General features: G+C 38.1%; 1 long non-coding RNA gene and 1 pseudogene across 1 annotated transcript in view; one reads left to right on the top strand and one right to left on the bottom strand.

Annotated features, from left to right (window-relative positions):
- Positions 1-4544, bottom strand: part of LOC119515406 — a 41408-nt gene extending 36864 nt beyond the window's left edge. The window contains exon 1 of the long non-coding RNA XR_005213027.1: positions 4300-4544. This is a non-coding gene — a long non-coding RNA (uncharacterized LOC119515406). The remainder of the gene's footprint in view (positions 1-4299) is intronic.
- Positions 4545-4926: 382 nt separating this feature from the next.
- Positions 4927-6549, top strand: LOC119515405 (annotated as a pseudogene).
- The last annotated feature ends 12659 nt before the right edge of the window (positions 6550-19208 follow it).

Below are 19208 nucleotides of genomic sequence, written 5' to 3'. Positions count from 1 at the left end.
CCATGGGTATTTCTCCAAGAGGCTTGCAATTCTCTAGAGCTATGCCCCGAGAAGCAAGAAGCAAGCCTATCTGGGCTTTTGCTGCCTCTTGGTTCTCCCAAACCCAGGACTTTTTGTTCAAATGCAGATCCAGGGAACTTGAGTCTCAATTCTTGCCTTTCTCCCTCTCAGCCAAAAACAATTTTCTGCCTTCCATTTCTGACTGATTAGAATGTCCTTACAGTACTGTACTTCTCCTTCCATAAGTAAATTGTTCTCCCCTTTTTAGGGAATAAAAGCCTCCATGGAAAAGAAACCAGATTTCCCAAATAGGGAAACCCATCAGAGAGTACCATATTTCATCAAATTAACACACTATTGCTTATAAGATGGGCTTTTATTTTATAAACCACAAAGAATGAAAATACGCTGCCAGTTAAACTGCAGCACCATCCTTTGATTATAAGACATCTCAATTTCAGAGCTGTTAGAAAGTAAAAAATATGTGCAGCTTGGAATCCATGAAACATATGGTATGTTATGGATTACATTGTGTTCCCCAGGAAGATATCTTCAAATCCAAATCCCCTAGTCCCATGAATGTGATCCTGTTTGGAAAGAGGATCTCTGAAGATCTTATTAGTTAAGAGGAGGCCAAACGGGATCAGGGTAGGTTCTGATGCAGGATGAGCAGTGCCCTCACAGGGGGAGGAAAACAGAAGTTGGCCATGTGAGCCGAGACCACGTTATGCCACAGATTTCCGGAACACCCCCAAGGAACCCTACAGGCTCAGGAGGAAGCGTGGGGCGCTGTTGACACATCTTGATTTTAGACCAATAGCTCCCAAAACTGTAAGACAGCAAAATTACTATAGTTTTAAGACATACCGTTTTTTGTCTTTTTGTTACAGCAGCCCCAGCAAACACATAACTACTTCAAAAATATTATACAAGTTCCTCAAACACCAAGCCTTAAAGGGAGACAGGGAACAAGTTTTAAAGATGGGGATAAGAAAATCATCATATCACAAAACCGAAACTAAGGGACATGCCTGAAAATGGATTTCAAATTTATCAATGAGCTTCCTGGAAAGCAATTCAAAAAGGGAACGAAATGTCTTTTACTGCGTTTAGAGAATCTTCTATTTTTCCTTAGCTGTTTCATTCAATCACTTGACTTCAACTTCTACTTTTCTGCATATAAGTATCAAATCTGTAATTTTAACCTTGGTCTTACTTCCCCCAAACCCTGGTTCTTCCTGTAAGACCGTTGGAGTTAAATAAATGGCCTATATGCACATTGTGTATAATCAATAAAAAACAGAGACCCTTCATCTGGCCTTGCTGTTCATGTTAACAGTACGAAACAGGGCTAAACCTTGGGGCCCTCTTACTCTGCCTCACCTCATTTCCTCCCATGTCCAGTCCAGTCCATTGTTAAAGCCTATGATTCTACCCTGTCTTGGAAGCTCCCCTCTCCTTCCTTACAACTTCTCTCACTACTCCTCTCATGCTTAGAATTTTGGGTAACATCCTAGTGAATTTCTTAGCCCTTCAAATCCCTTCTACACACAGCGTAATCTCCCCCACAAGTGACAGCTCTGTTCATGTTATTTTTCTGCTCATAAATGCTGAATTCTCATCCACTCCCTAAGGAGTAAGGTAGAAATTTCGGAAATCGTCATTCAGTTCCTGGCCCCAACCCTCCTCACCCAGCCAATCTGAATTCTCTGTTGACTAACACATCACACATCTTTTCTAACCACATCACATAATGATGGCCTCTCAGGCCTTAGAAAGCAAGCTGAAAAGCCACCATCAAAAAACGTTCTATCTTTCCCCCCACCAAGCAAGAAATAGTTTGTCCTTCAGAATTCATCAGTTTGTATTTTGAAAACCATTTATGCATATGATTTTTCAACCCAGCCCAGACTGATTTCTTTGCAGACTTTGTTCATTTTCAGCACATTGCTTTGCAAAGAACAGGTACTCAGTAACCATCAGATGACTAAGTTATTTTTTGTCCGGTAGACAGAAGGATTTGTCACTGTCTGTGTGGCCTTTTGGACAGGAAATGTCTTTGAAAACCTGAAGAAAGGCTTAAGAAAGTTTTGCAATTTGTCTTCTCAATTCCAAGAAAACCAATTTTCCTCTAATTGTTAATGTCCTTTGATGTGTGAGTACAATTCAAAACAGAATGACTATCACAACAGCCAACAGGCACTTAGAAGTGTGGGCCCATCAACATTAAGTGTGATGAGAGTGTGGGAATATCCCTTACTATTTCAGTGTGGAGCTTGTTTTAGGGATGCCACATTCCCCACCTGAAATCGCTTCTCCATCATCACATGTATAAATCTAATAGAAGACCACAATTTCTACAACATTTCCTTGATGCTTGGCTTTTAACAGAATCCCAAGCACGAACTTTAATAACTGCATCTTTAGTGTCATCATAATTCCTGGGTAGTGCCTCTGGGATGAATTTTTATGAGATATCTTCTTTAATAACATTTCATGAAAAGTGTTCTGCTCCATGGGTTATAATAATGAAAAAGTGTTAGAGGAAGGAGCAGGGAGATAGTTAGAAATAGCAGCATCATTGCTTTTATGTTAAAGGAAAAAATAGGTGCCCCTGCTTATCTTGATAAGTAACACTGCCTCTTCTGCTAGTAGTACTTTCTTGAAAGTTCTGGGGTGATGTGTAGTTCTTGGGAGCTGCTTCATCTCAGAAATCTTTGAGATTCCTTGAAGTCTCTACATCAAGAAAAACTTTGGAAAAATATTCCAAAGGTGACCACTTTTCTGTTGTATACCTGATCACTTACACCATGACCCAATAGCTATAAATGAATCAGAATGTACCCCCAAAAAATTGGCCTTTGGTTCTTTCTGAACTTTGATATCATATGATGTGAATGAAGAAGTAGTACGTTGATGTATCAAAATTCTCATTGTTCACCCTTTTCAAGTAATGTGTGTATTTAACTTTCTCAAAGTTGACACCCAGCTTTTTACCTTCTATCATTTGCTTTTCCCTAGGAAAAAGTTACTATCCATGTTAGGGTGTGGCACTCCTCAGCGTGTTGAGCTCTACAGACTGCAACACTCTATTACAAATTCACCTGTACTACCCTGACTATCCACACAAACTGTTGTATTGGACACATCTTCAATATTGAACAAACTTGATTCATTCATTGATCAAATATTTATTAGTAATGCGTCATTTAAAAAAATTCCTTGCCCTTACAACTTTGAGCCATGAGTGTGTGGTAGATGGATTGTATTAATGGCTCCAGTTTGTCATGCCTTCCTGTACCCCTGCCTTTTGGTAGTGCCCCCTGCACTGACTCTGGTCTTGGTCATGTGATTTGCTTTGGCCAATGGGACAGCAGCAATCTTGACTCAACCAGTGACTCCAGACCAAGACTCCATGCTTGGTGCACCTTGTATTTCATTGTTCCTTTCTGTTTTCTTCTTAACGTTCTGAGGGTCTGTTGTTCACTTTCTCTCACCCAGACTGCTGATACTTTCAACTATCTTTGTTATTTGACACACTCCTCCTCCTCCTCCTCCTCCTCCTCCTCCTCCTTTCTTTTACTTTTTCCCTCATATTTTACTTTTTGTTTGTTTGTAAACCTTCTCTGTCCTTCCTTTGGGCTCCTCAGTCAATCAAATTACATCAAATCACCTCTTAGTTAATACTGCTAATATCCATTTTGGGGCATTTTGTTTGTTTGCATCATGGGTCCAACTACAAGCACCAGAAAAATGAAAACCATTCAGATAAATGGGGAATTAGTTTACCACATCATTTTGTTCCAATGACCTAAAATACAGGACACAGGTTTTTTTATTTTGTAGTCTGGCAGTGGAAATATATGGTATTTGAGAAGTTACCCTGGTATTAAACATTTTAAAGAAAGAAATACAGAGGCAGATATTAGACATTAATAGAAGTGTTAAATAATTTGCGCTAAATAATATATCCTGAAATAAAATACAGCAAGTAAAAATGCTTTCTACTGCTTGGAATTATATTAAGCTGAATACCCACCAATGTTACAACCCAGCAGTTCTACTCCAAGAGAAATGAGTGCATATGCTCATCAAAAGACACATACTTCAACATAATGAAAAACTAGAAACAACTCAAATGTTCAGCAACAAGAGAATGGGTCACCAAGTATGGTATATTATACAGTGGAAAACTACACATTAATTAAAAAGAATTAAACACTGCTACACACAACACGGATGAGTCACACAGGCAGAATGTTAGTGAAATAAGCCAGACACACAAAAATAAGCACCTACCTTATGATTCCAAGTACATGAAGGTCAAGGATAGGTAACATTAATTTATGTTGAAGGAGATCAGAAGAGTCGTTCCATCTGAGGGCGCCTTCTGGGATGATGGGAATGCTCGACAGAAGCGGTTCTCAAAGTGTGGAACAAGGACCACTTGGTAGGCCAAAGTGTCCCAAGATCCTTTCAGAGGATCTGCGAGGTCCTCTTTTCTCCAAGTCCATCTCTGTGGGAGGCCGTATTTTCTTCGTATACTTCAACTAAAACAATATTTCACAACAGATTGAATGAATAAATAGATATCAGAACTCAGCTGACTTCTATGAAGCCAGACATTAAGATTTTTAACAATGTAAAACAATGCCACTCACCTCATTTTTTAGCAGTTATTTTTCAGGAAAATGTGTTATTTTAATATGTTATTTGTATGCTAACATGCGATGTGCTTATTGTTTTTAATGAATTGGTAAAAATTTTTAAACTCAGTTTCCATTTTTAATCTAGTCATATGGACAGATCTAACTCTCATAAGCAAAAGCTCTGAGTTTCTCAAAAAAATTTTTAAATGTAAAGGAGTTCTGGAGAGCAGCTGCCACTGTTGGGTGTAGAAATTGGAATCCCTGCACCTCATTAACAATGAAGCAGGGTTCCAACATGCCGGCCTTTCTCAGCAAGCTGTGGACACTCGTAGAGGAAACCCACACCAATGAATTTATCACCTGGAGCCAGAATGGCCAAAGTTTTCTGGTTTTGGATGAACAAAGATTTGCAAAAGAAATTCTTCCCAAATACTTCAAGCACCATAACATGGCAAGCTTTGTGAGGCAACTGAATATGTACGGCTTCTGTAAAGTAGTACATATCGACTCTGGGATTGTAAAGCACGAACGAGATGGTCCTGTTGAATTTCAGCATCCTTACTTCAAACAAGGCCAGTACGATTTGCTGGAAAACATTAAAAGGAGGGTTTCATCTTCAAAACCAGAAGAAAATAAAATTCGTCAGGAAGGTTTAACAAAAATTATAAGTAGTGCTCAGAAGGTTCAAATAAAACAGGAGACAATTGAGTCCAGGCTTTCTGAATTGAAAAGTGAGAATGAATCCCTTTGGAAGGAGGAGTCAGAATTATGAGCAAAACACACACAACAACAACAAGTTATTCGAAAGATTGTCCAGTTTATTGTTACATTGGTTCAGAATAACCAATTTGTGAGATTAAAACGTAAAAGGCCTCTGCTTCTAAACACAAATGGAGCCCAAAAGAAGAATCTGTTTCAGCACATAGTCAAAGAACCAGCTGATAATCACCATCATAAAGTTCCACACAACAGGACTGAAGGCTTAAAACCAAGGGAGCGGATTTCTGATGGCATCATTATGTATGATGTTCCTGATGATAATCCAGATGAAGAAAATATTCCAGTTATTCCAAAAACTAATGAGGATGGTATATCTGATCCCTCCAGCTGTAGCCAGTACCCTGATATTGTCATTCTTGAAGATGACAATGAAGATGAGTTATGCACCTGTTATTCAGAGTGGGGATCAGAGTGAACCACCCAGCAAGGCCCTAAATTCAGGCAGTGATGGCAGCAGCCCACTCATGTCTAGTGCCATCCAGCTAAATGGCTCTTCCAGTCTGACCACAGATGATTCCATGACCATGATGGATTCCATTTTGAATGATAACATCAATCTTTTGGGAAAGGTTAAGCTGTTGGATTATCTTGACAGTATTGATTTCTATTTAGAGGACTTCCAGGCCATGCTGTCAGGAAGACAGTTTAGCATAGACCCAGATCTGCTGGTTGATCTTTTCACTAGTTCTGTGCAGATGAATCCCACAGATTATATCAATAATACAAAATCAGAGAATAAAGGATTAGAAACTGCCAAGAACAATGTAGTGCAGCCAGTTGCAGAATAAGGAAGAAACTCTAAACCCATACCAGATAAGCAGCTCATCCACTACACTGCCTCTCCGCTTCTTGCATTCCTGGATGGGAACCCCTCTTCTGCTGTTGAACAGGGGAGCACGGAATCATCAGAAGTCATGTCTTCTGTAGATAAACCCATAGAAGTTGATGAGCTTCTGGACAGCAGCCTTGACCCAGAACCAACCCAAAGTAAGCTTGTTTGTCTGGAGCCATTGACTGAAGCTAAAGCTAGTAAAGCCACACTGTTTTATTTATGTGAACTTGCTCCTGCACCTCTGGACAGTGATATGCCACTTTTAGGTAGTTAAATCCTCAAGAACTGGACTATATGTATATATATTCATCAAAATGATGAAGTATTTATTTTAAAGTATCATTTGGTACTTTTTGTAAATTGCTTTGTTTTGTTTAGTCAGATACTGTGGAATCTAAAGCACCTTCTGCTTTTCTCCTAACTGCACACTCTAACAAAGCTCTCAGATGTTATTCAAATGCATAGCTACATGAGATATAATGCACATTATTGGCATAAATTTAGGTTGGATTCAAAGGGCCATTTTTCTCCAATTGCAGCAAATTAGATTTCTCTTTTACTTATATGCCTATTAACCCCAGTTTAACTTTTGCTTCTTTTGTTTGTTTTACTTGTTTGATGCTCTCTGATTGCATTGAGTGTAAGTCTCTAGAGCTAATGGTTAGAACGCCTAAAGCTTTCTCTGTTTCAGTTTTTTTATTATAATTTTTTTAATATTCAATTTATTAAGATATATTCACATACCACGCAGTCATACAAAACAAATCGTACATTCGATTGTTCACAGTACCATTACATAGTTGTACATTCATCACCAAGATCAATCCCTGACACCTTCATTACCACACACACAAAAATAACAAGAATAATAATTAAACTGAAAAAGAGCAATTAAAGTAAAAAAGAACACTGGGTGCCTTTGTCTGTTTGTTTGTTTGTTTCCTTCCCCTATTTTTCTACTCATCCATCCATAAACTAGACAAAGGGGAGTGTCGTCCTTATGGCTTTCCCAATCCCAATGTCACCCCTCGTAAGCTACATTTTTATACAATTGTCTTCGAGATTCATGGGTTCTGGGTTGTAGTTTGATAGTTTCAGGTATCCACCACCAGCTACCCCAATTCTTTAGAACCTAAAAAGGGTTGTCTAAATTGTGCGTAAGAGTGCCCACCAGAGTGACCTCTCGGCTCCTTTTGGAATCTCTCTGCCACTGAAGCTTATTTCATTTCCTTTCGCATCCCCCTTTTGGTCAAGAAGATGTTCTCCATCCCACGATGCCGGGTCTACATTCCTCACCGGGAATCATATGCCACGTTGCCAGGGAGATTCACTACCCTTGTTCCAGTTACCTTTATTAAATATTTTTCACTTGGCTTATTTTTAAAGCTGGGAACATAAAGTGCCCGCAACTTGTAAAACTTCATCTGTCTCTCTTGGTTCAGAGAAGTTCATTTATGTTCAGAGACGTTCATTCATGCTCAACAGGAGAGGAAAAGTGTTCATTAGTGCTCACTGTCTGATATGGTTCCAACTCCATACATATGTATGGAAAGAAGGATGGGATGGAATCAGCACCATCCACTCAGCAGGACTAGTTTTAGGTAGAAGTTTTTCTGGTTTGTGTTTTTTTGAACCGCACTATTTAGTAAAATAAATACAATGAATGTTGAGTAAAAAAAAAAAAAAAAAAAAAAAATGTAAAGGAGTCCTGAGACTAAGGATTTCTTGAACCCCTGGTCTGTAGCCTGAGCTGGGTGATGGTTACATGGGTGTATATGTAAGAAAACATCAATCAAACAATACACTTAAGATTCATGCACTATGTATCTAGATGTCTCAATAAAAACCAGGTTTTAAAAAAACACTGCTGTAGATGAATTGTTCATGGTGTAAAAAACTGGGAAAAATTAAATACGTAATTTAGTATGCAAAAACATACATACAGAGCAGAAGGAATTATGTCAAAATAGCAGAGCTTATTTCTGAAGCCTGTTGCTGAGGGCAAGCCAGCTAAGAGGCATAATTATCTAGAAGAGTTTTGAGTATAAAATTAAATCAGCAGGCCTTTCTCGTCTGGAGAGGCCACTCCACGCCTCTCATAGAAAGAACAGGAAAGCCTAGGCTGAGTGTGTGTGTCTGGGTGGGCGGTGCAGAGAGTTTGATGGAGAATATTCTCTCTTCATTCCTCCCTTCCTGCTTTTTCTATACTACCTCTCCAGTTAGCAAGCAATGGCAAAAGGAGTTGAACTAAGAGAGGTTCTGACAAGGGACAGGAAATGACACATCCAGGAAAAGAACGGAAGGATCCACTTAGAAAAGGAAGTAGCTGTCAGCCTAAAGAGAACCTGGAGGCTGAATAAATTGGACACAAATAGTCTCAAGGGAATTCTGCAGTAAAGTTAAGTAACATACAGAGCAAAGTGGAAGTGGGTATTCCAGTTTGCTAATGCTGCCTTTTAGCAAAACACCAGCTTTTATAAAAGGGGGTTTGTTCGGTTACAAAGTTACAGTCTTAAGGCCATGAAGTGTCTAAGGTAAGTCATCAACAATTGGGTACCTTCACTGGAGGATGGCTATTGGCTTCTGGAAAACCTCTGTTAGCTGGGAAGGTATGTGGCTGGTGACTGCTCCAGAGTTCTGGTTTCAAAATGGCTTTCTCCCAGGACGTTCCTCTCTAGGCTGCAGCTCCTCAAAAATGTCACTCTTAGTTGCTCTTGTGGCGTTTGTCCTCTCCTAGCTTCTCCAGAGCAAAAGTCTGCTTTCAAAGGCCGTCTCCAAAATGTCTCTGTAAACTGCAGCTCTTCTCTCAGCTCCTGTGTCTTCAAAGTGTCCCTCTTGGCTGTAGCAAGCTTGCTCCTTCTGTCTGAGCTTATATAGGGCTCTAGTAAACTAATCAAGGCCCAGGGTGAATGGGTGGGGCCACACCTCCATGGAAATTATCCAATCAGAGTCATCACCCACAGTTGGGTGGGTTGCATCTCCATGGAAACACTCAAAGAATTACAGTCTAATCAACACTAATACGTCTGTCCACACAAGATTGCGTCAAAGAGAATGGCATTTGGGGGGACATAATATATTCATAAGACTGCAATCTGCTAATATAGATGCTAACTTTCTACTTGTAGAGATCAGCAAAGCAGTGTGTCAAAGAACAAATCACACTGACCAAGGCTTAAATCCTAACTCTACTATTTACTAGCTGTGGACTTTGGGCATGCTACTGACCCTCACTAAATTCCAGCCTCCCCACCCACCCCGCAATCTGTAGAATGGGCATAATACCACCTACCTCCCTGGGCTGGTAGGTGGTAATATGAGAATTAAATGAGATTTCAAATGCAAAACACATACGGTGTCAGGCATACCTAAGTATTCAGTGAGTGGTATTTTTTAAAAATCATTACTAGCTATGTTTTATTATTCTCTTTTTGACTGAGAATACTTCACAATGTAATCTATAGAAACCCTTTTAGGAATTTGTAAACCATATAACTTCATTATTTTTGTATGGAGTATGAAGACATGTATTAGAAACATTTAACATAAAATGTATTATAAAATATTGATTGGTTAACAAAGTTCATTTCAATGAAATCTTCAATACCATTCATTACATAACTTTAGAAAAATGAATTGCAACTTTTTTCAATGTGCCATGCTTTAAAGGAAGAAACTATGACAATCAGTAGGTAGGAAAAGAGGATGATTTCTCAGTTATTACTCAAAAATGGCATATTGAAGGAGGATTGTTCTAACTTATTATAATAAAATCATTATATAGAAGATCATCATGCAAAATAATTGGAATGAGCAAGAGTCCACTTAAAATAGCAACTAAATTTTATATTAAATAGGTTTGCTTGGGATTTTATCTGAAGAAGTAAAAATTATGAAAAAGGTTATTTTAGCTTATATTTAACAGATTTATGTATATAGTTACCACCGTTCATTATATCTGATATACTTTGAATCAAATGCAGCTCATTTGCTGTAACTTTTCAGTAAAAAAAAAGGGGGACTCATTTACAGAACATCCTCCTCTTCGATTTGGACTTGGGCAGCATTTTATAAAGAACTCTGTTAATTTGCCTGAGTCGCTTGTAAATAAATGCACTGATCATCAGGTTATTCTCTTTTGAAGCACTAGCCTGTCATGGATTTTCCTCATTCTTGCTTTTTTTTTTTAGCCTAAATCAGCCAGCTCCTGGTTCTTCAGTGACTTTATCTAGGTTTTGAGCAGTTCTTTAGCATCATTTTCATAAACCTCAAGTATCTTGCAGTTTTTGAAAGTTGACTTTACAACTAATTTACACTGTATTTGCATTGCGTTATCTTATATTTCCAACATCCTACAATCAACATTGGCATTCAAAGACTTTTGCTGGGAGTCACAACGTAGACTTTGTATTACTGCTAAACAAGGAGAAACATTTGAAGCAGAATATAAGAGGGTTAACACTTTAATGAATTTATCTTTTCTGTTATGATGACTTTCACTTCCCTATATAATCTCATGACTCCTTGAACTAAGATAACAGAAACTATGACAATCAAAAGGACTTGGGAAACTTTCCCCAAAATCTATTTGGGTTGGTTTTTGACTCATACAAGTAACCAGCCATCATACAAAAGCTTTTTCTGTTAATTTATAAGTGTTGGCACTGATAGAGAGTTGAATACATCCATGGGAATTTTTTTAAATTTAAAGCTTTATTAAGATACAATTAGCATACCATACAGGTCACCAATTTAAAATGTACAAATCAGTAATTTTTAGTATATTCAGAGATACATGCAACCATCGTGACAGTCAATTTTAGGACATTTTCATCACCCCAAAAAGAAACCCTAAACCCATTAAGTCACTGCCCATTACCCCAGCCCTAGGTAATTACCAATCTACTTTCTGTCCTTAAGGATTTGCTTATTCTGAACATCTGATATAAATAGATCTATTTTGTTCTTTTGAGACATTTTTTCATTTAGCATAATATTTTCAAGGTTCATCCACTTTGTAGCATGTCTGAGTATCTCATTCCTTTTTTTAAAAATTTAATTTTATTGAGATTGTTCACATACCACACAATACTCCAAAGATCCAAAGTATACAATCAGTTGCCCACGGTACCATCATACAGCTGTGCATCCGTCACAATTTTTTTTTCAAGTTTTAGAACACTTTCATTGCTCCAGAAAAGAAATAAAGACAAAAAAAAAGGAAACTCAAATCCTCTCATACCCCTAACCATCCCCCCCTCCATTATTGACTCAAAGTATTGGTATAGTACATTTGTTACTGTTGATGAAAGAATGTTAAAATACTACTAACTGTAGTATATAGTTTACAATAGGTATATTTTGTTCCCTATATGCCCCTCTATTATTAAGTTCTAGTTATAGTGTCATACATTTGTTCTAGTTCATGAAAGAGATTTTTGATATTTGTACAGTTAATCACGGACATTGCCCACCACAAGATTCACTGTTTCATACATTCCCATCTTTTAACCTCTAACTTTCCTTCTGGTGACACACATGACTCTGAGCTTCCCCTTTCCACCACATTCACGCACCATTCAGCACTATTACTTATTCTCACAACATGCTACTGTCACCTCTGTCCATTTCCAAACACTTAAGTTCAACCTAGTTGAACATTCTGCTCATAATAAGCAACTGCTCCCTATTCGTTTAACCTTGTTCTATATCCTGGTAACTTATATTTCATGTCTATGAGTTTCCATATTATAATTAGTTCATATCAGTGAGACCCTGCAATATTTGCCCTTATGTGTCTGATTTATTTCAGTCAATATAGTGCCCTCAAGCTTTCTTCATCAACCTGTTTTTGTTTTTTTTAAGACAGTTTTATTCACACACCATACACTCCATCCTAAGTAAACAATCCATGGTTCCCTGTATAGTCACTATTTATGTATTCACCACCATCACCACTATCTATATAATGACATCTCCATTTCTTCCACAAAGAAGGAGGAAGAGTCAAAGTAGACAAAAGAAAAAGGAAAAAGAGGGGAAAAAAATGTGACAGCTAGGAAGCAACAAAAGGAAAGATAGAATTAAATTAAAGTAGAAAAAGACTCAGACAACATCACCAATGCCAAGAGTCCCATACCCCTCCCTTATGTCCCCCACTTAAAGGCATTTAGCTGTGGCATATTGCCTTTGTTATATTAAAGGAAGCATAATACAATGTTTCCATTAATTACAGCCTCTAGTTTGCATTGATTGTATTTTTCCCCCAATACCACCCTGTTTTTAACACCTTGCAGGATTGACATTCATTTGTTTTCCCTCATGTAAGAACATATTTGTACATTTTATCACAATTGTTGAGCACGCTAGGTTTCACTGAGTTATACAGTCCCTGTCTTTATCTTTCCTCTTTCCTTCTGGTGTCCCACATGGTCCCAACCTTTCTCTTTCAGCCATACTCACAGTCATCTTTGTTCAGTGTACTTACATTGTTGTGCTACCATCACCCAAAATTGTGTTCCAAACCTCTCACACCTGTCTTTTCCTATCTGTCTGCAGTGCTCCCTTTAATATTTCCTGTAGATCAGGTATCTTGTTCATAGACTCTCTCATTGTCTGTTTGTCAGAGAGTATTTTAAACTCTCCCTCATATTTGAAGGACAGTTTTGTGGGATAAAGGACTCTTGGTTGGTGGTATTTCTTTTTCACTCTCTTAAATATATCACACCACTTCCTTCTTGCCTCCATGGTTTCTACTGAGAAATCCACACATAGTCTCATCCAGCTTCCTTTGTATGTGATGGCTCGCTTTTCTCTTGCTGCTTTCAGATTCTCTCTTTGTCTTTGATGTTTGATAATCTGATTATTAAGTGTCTTGGTGTAGACCTATTCAGATCTATTCTGTTTGGGGTATGCTGCACTTCTTGGATCTGTAAATTTATGTCTTTCATAAGAGATGGGAAATTTTCATTGATTATTTCCTCTATTATTGCTTCTGCCCCTTTTCCCTTCTCTTCTCTTCCTGGGACACCAATGACATGTACATTTATGTGTTTCATGTAGTCATTCAATTCCCTGAGATGTTGCTCATATTTTTTCATTCTTTTCTCTATTTGTTCTTTTGTGTGTGGGATTTCAGGTGTCATGTTCTCCAGTTCCTGAGTGTTTTCTTCTGCCTCTTGAGATCTGCTGTTGTATGTCTCCATTGTGTCTCTCATCTCTTGTGCTGTGCCTTTCATTTCCATAGATTCTGCTGGTTATTTTTTCAGACTTTCAGTGTCTACCTTATGTATGCCAGTGTTTTCATCATACCCCTCATCTCTTTTGCCATATCGTCCATAAACTTGTTGAATTGATTTAGCATTAGTTGTTTCAATTCCTGTATCTCAGTTGAAGTGTAAGTTTTTCTTCCTTTGACTGTGCCATATCTTCATTTTTCTTAGTGTAGGTTGTAGTTTTCTATTGTCTAGGCATCTGGTTTCCTTGGTTACCCCAATCAGGTTTTCCCAGACCAGAATGGGCTCAGGTCTCAGAAGGGGGCAATATTCAGTATCAGGTTTCCCTGAGGGTGTGTCTTAGAAGATTGACACATCCTGTGAGGCCTCTAGCTGCTGTGCTTTTCCTAGCCTGACCAGCGGGTGGCGCCTGTCAGCCTGTCACTCCTGACTGGTGTAAAGAGGTGTAGCACCACTAGTTTCTGTTTTGGTTGTTTTCCCCCAGGCTCTGGGGTCTGGTTCTGAATGGAAGTCTGGTAGTTGAGCTGGGCAACACCTCCTTCCTCTTAGGGAAGATACACCCCCTAGGAAGTTATCATCTGCATTTAAATACATTCCTTTTCTCTCTGACTCTGCTATCTGTACCCTTGTCTTGGTTAGAATGCTGTGTACTGAGGTTTTCTCCACTGAGCCACTCAGGTTGTAGGAGAGAAAAAGGGACAGAGAGCCCCCTTTCAGAGCTAGTCCACAGACCCCCAATTTCACTCATTGGCCAGAGTTAACACTGGTCTTCGCTGCTCCCCCTCCCAGGACAGCAGAGTCTTCTGGTTCTTTAAGGTCAGTCATCACTAAAAGCCTCTGTCTGCTTATTGGGGATTTGTAGCTTGTATTGAGCAGTCCACATTTGTTAATTAAAACCCCAGTTGGAACTGGACTGAGGTATAGTCACTTATTCGGAGAGTGAGGTTTTGCCATTCGGCCTGCCATGGGGGGAGGGGCTCCCGGCGCAGTTCCACAGCTTTTACTTACAGATTTTATGCTGCAATCACAGGCATTCCTCCAAATCCAGGTTGGTGTATGATGTGTGTACAGTCATGGTTGTCCCCCAGCAGTTATTCCGGATTATTTACTAGTTGTTCCTGGTTATTAGTTATTCCAGGGGACTAACTAACTTCCACTCCTCTCTGTGCTGGCATCTTGCTGCCTCTTCCCTCATTCCTTTTTGTTGCTGAGTAATAATACATTGTATGGATATACCATATTTTGTTTATCCATTCATCAGTTGACAAACATTCAGGCCTATTCCACTTTCGGACTGTGATGAATAATGCTGCTGTGAGCATCCATATACAAGTTTTTTGCATGGACATATGTTTTTGTGTTTTTTAGGTATATACCTAGAAGTGGACTTGTTGGGTCATATGATGACTCTATGTTTAATCTTTTGAGGAACTGCCAGACTGTTTTCAGAAGTAGCTGCACCATTTTACATTTCCACCATCAGTATATGAAGGCTCTGATTTTTTTCTACATCCTTGCTAACACTTGTTTTGTCTGTCTTTTTATTATAGTCATCCTAGTAAGCATGAAACAGTTTCTCATTTTGCTTCTTTTTTTAAATGCAATTTTATTGAAATATATTCACACACCATACAAACCATTCAAAGCATACAAACAATGGGTCACAGTATAATCACATAGTTGTGAATTCAGCACCATGATCAATTTTAGAACATTTTCATTACTCCAGAAAAGAAATAAAAAGAAAAAAGAAAACCCAAATCCTCCCATATCCCTTATCCTCCACCTCTATTATTGACCCATAGTATTGGTATAGTACATTTGTTACTGTTGGTAAAAGAATATTACTTATGATATTACTGTTAACTACAGTCCATGGTTTGCAATGGGTACATTTTCCTCCATATACCCCTCTGTCATTAATTCCTTGTAATAGTGTCATACATTTGTTCTAGTTCATGAAAGAACTTTTAAAAATTTGTCCAGTTAATCACAGTCATCGTTCACCACAAGATTCACTGTCTTATACATTTCCATGTTATAATCTCCAACTTTTCTTCTGGTGACATACATAACTAAACTTTCCCTTTTGACCACATTCACACACCATTCAGTACTGTTAATTATTCTCACAATAACAGGCTACCATCACTTCTATCCATTTCCAAACATTTAAGTTTGACCCAGTTAAACATTCTGCACATATTAAGCACCACTCCCCATTCTTTAGCCTCATTCTGTATACTGGTAACCTATATTCTAGATTTTATGTCTATGAGTTTACATATTATAATTAGCTCATATTAGTGAGATCATACATTATTTGTTCTTTTGTGTCTGACTTATTTCACTCAACTGTGCTCCAGGACTTCATCCCTTCTTACTGCTGAATAATGTCCCATCATATGTATATACCATGTTTTGTTTATCCATTTGTCACTTGATGGACACTTGGGGGTCATTTCCATCTTTTGACAATTGTGAATAATACTGCTATGAACACTGGTGTGCCAATGTCTGTTGACATCCCTGCTTTCAGATCTTCTGGATATATACTGCATAGCAGGATTGCTGCATCGTAAGATAACCTTATACTTAGCTCCCTGAGGAACCGCCAAACCATCCTCCATAGCAGCTGCACCATTTTACATTCCCACCAACAGTGAAGAAGTGTTCCTATTTCTCCACATCCTCTCCAACACTTGTAGTTTCCTGTTTGTTTGATAGCGGCCATTCTAGTAGATTTTAGATATCTAATTGTGGTTTTGATTTGTATTTCCCTAACAACTAATGATGCTGAACATCTTTTCATTTGCTAATTGGCTATTTTATATCTTTTTTAGAGAAATGTCTATTCAGATCTTTTGCCATTTTTTTAATTGGGCTGCCTTTTTAGTACTGAGTTGTAGGAATTCTTTATATATTCTGGACAAAAATCCCTTATCAGACATAAGACTTGCAAAAATTCTCTCTCATTCCATGGGCTGTCTTTTCACTTTCTTGGTGGTGTCCTTTGAAGCACAAAGATTTTTTTAATTGATAATCTTTTTTTTTTCTTTTGTTGCTTGTGTTTTTTGTCATGTCTAAGAAATCTTTGCCTAATCCAAGGTCATGAAATATATGCCTATAGCTTCTTCCAATAATTTTATAGTTTAAGCTCCCATATTTAGGTCTTTGATACATTCTAGGTTTCTTTTTGGATATGTTCTGAGGGAGGGATCCAACTTCATTCTCTTGCATATAGTTATCCAGTTGCCCCAGCATCATTTGCTGAAGACCCATTTTTTTTCTAATTTTGTTGAGATATATTCAATATATATTTGGGAGAGAAGTCAACACATTAAATATGTCATTGAAAAAAATGTCAAGATGACGCGATTTCACCCAACCCACCATATTTTTGTCTGCTCAGTGGATACACACACACATCCCTACTGAGAACATAAACAGAGTTTAAATAAGCAATGACATCCCTGTCACACTAACAGAGAGTAAGTCACTGCCTGTTTTAGCCATGGACCTCTTATGTTGCTTTTTCAAAATTTTAATTTTTAGACCCATTAAATGCCGTATCCAAGAAGAACAAGGAGAGTTAACTGGGTTTACAGTGAAACATGCAGCTAAAACTGAATGCATTAGTATTTTATTAATACCAATAAACATGGTGAAAATGGTTTATAGTTGCATTAGATATGGTACGTGAAGATTGCAATTTAACTATGCTGTAACATCAAAGATACAGAAACTGCTTTTGTGACGTGCTGTTTTGCATTTTCATTTTGCACTTTAAAAAATTAGCTATGCCAATGAAACAAACACTATACCCATCGCAAATGCATGAATGAATCTCCCACAAGTAATGTTAGGCAAAAGAAGCCTGACACAGGAGAGTACATGTCACATGATTCCATTTGTATGAAATTCAATAACAGGTAAATCTATGGTGGTTACAACTGGGGAAAAGGAGGGAAAGGCTCCTGAGATTCTAGTAACACTAATCTGAGTGTTAGTTACACAAGTGAGTTCACTAGGCAAATTCATTGAGCCATTCACACATAACTTGTAAACTGTCTGTATGTATGCTATAATAAAAATCATCGTTTACTGAAAAGGAAAAAACATAAGTATGCTACCATAGAGATCTGTTGCTAAACATCAAGGATAAGCAAAGTTTTCTCAGTTACTGAAAAAACTTTAGTTTAATTGCTGCCAGTTCTCTTAATTATTCTTAAGCTTTTGGAACCTCATTTGATTTCACTAGCAGATGACCAAATGAATGAATATGTAGTACACAAACAGCATATATATGTATGTTGATCATATTTTCTCCTAGGAAAAATATTCCAAGATTTTATGATGGAATTAAATATATCTATATTTAATGGGTATTTCAAAATAGCACCAGGATTACCTCCCATGATGCCTTGTCAGCTAATTGTCTTAGCTCTAATTGTCTAGGAGTGCTGAAACCGACATGTGAATCCATCTTTCCATAACATGTCAACAAACCTTCCTGCACTGGCACCCAACCTCTGGTTCTTTTTTTTTCCTATTACAATGAATTAATTTTCCCTCTTCCTGAGCAATTCCTGGCTCCATGTATCCCATTGTATCTTCCCTAGACTATGTTCAAGAGTTAATTCATCACTCTCTTGAAGCATCCAGCTTTATCCTTTGCTGGATTATTTCTGTTAGCACACAAAAGCACTCTGGCATTTTCCATCTTAAAAAATGTGTATCCCAGGAGGGGACTGTGGGAAGATGGCAGAGTAGGGGGCTCCAGGATTAGTTCTGTCTACCAGAACAACTATTAAACAAGCAGGAACTGCCTGAAACAACTATTTTGTAATTCAGAGTCCAGCAGAGCACTGAAAAGCATCCAAGGAAGAACAGGAGGGAGAGGCTGGTAACTTGAGGTAAAGGCTAGTAAATTGCTCTCTCTGCCCTGCAGTTACTGGTGCCCATCTCCCCACTCTCGTCGGCAGGCTACCATGTGATCCAGCCTCTAGCTGACTCTCTGGTGACAGAAAGAGAAATAAATATCCTTTTCCCCAAGGTCAGTGGTGGGCACAGCTAATGTCTAAGGCAGCTAACAAACCTAAGCCCAGAACAAGACACAGGCCCAGAAAAGACAGGGAGGATACTAGACTTCGCATTTACCTTGGGCAAGCTTTCCTAATATGACTGACACTTGAAAAAATCTCTCTCATATCACAGTTGGTTACAAAATCAAGAAACAGAAATTTCAGGGAATACATCCAAGAGTTAATGTTTTTAAATGTTAAGGTGTACAGTGTGCAACAAGAGTACAAGACAAAGAAACAGGAAATGATGGCCCACCCAATAAGAGGAAGAGGATAAAAATCCAGAAAACACCAACAAAGAAGACCAGAATGTAGACATATCAGAGACAAATGTATCTATGAAATGCTCTAGGAGATGAAGGAAAATACATAGAAAGAACTAAAGGATATCAGGAAAACAATGAATGAGCAATATGAGAATCTTAGCAAAGAGATAGAAATTTTAAAAAGGCACCAAACAGAACTACTGGAGTTGAAGACCACAATAACTGAAATGAAAAATTCCCAGGAGGGTTCTAACAGCAGATTGTAGCTGGCAAAAGAAGGAATCAGTGAAAATGAAAACATGACAATTGACATTAGTCAGACTGAGGAGCAGAAAGAAAAAAGAAGTATAAAAAGTGAAAAT

Source organism: Choloepus didactylus, chromosome 19 (assembly GCF_015220235.1).
Source record: "Choloepus didactylus isolate mChoDid1 chromosome 19, mChoDid1.pri, whole genome shotgun sequence".
In the NCBI taxonomy this organism is placed as follows: domain Eukaryota; kingdom Metazoa; phylum Chordata; class Mammalia; order Pilosa; family Megalonychidae; genus Choloepus; species Choloepus didactylus.
The sequence above is the reverse complement of the archived record's forward strand: the minus strand, read 5'-3'. Positions and strand labels throughout refer to the sequence as shown.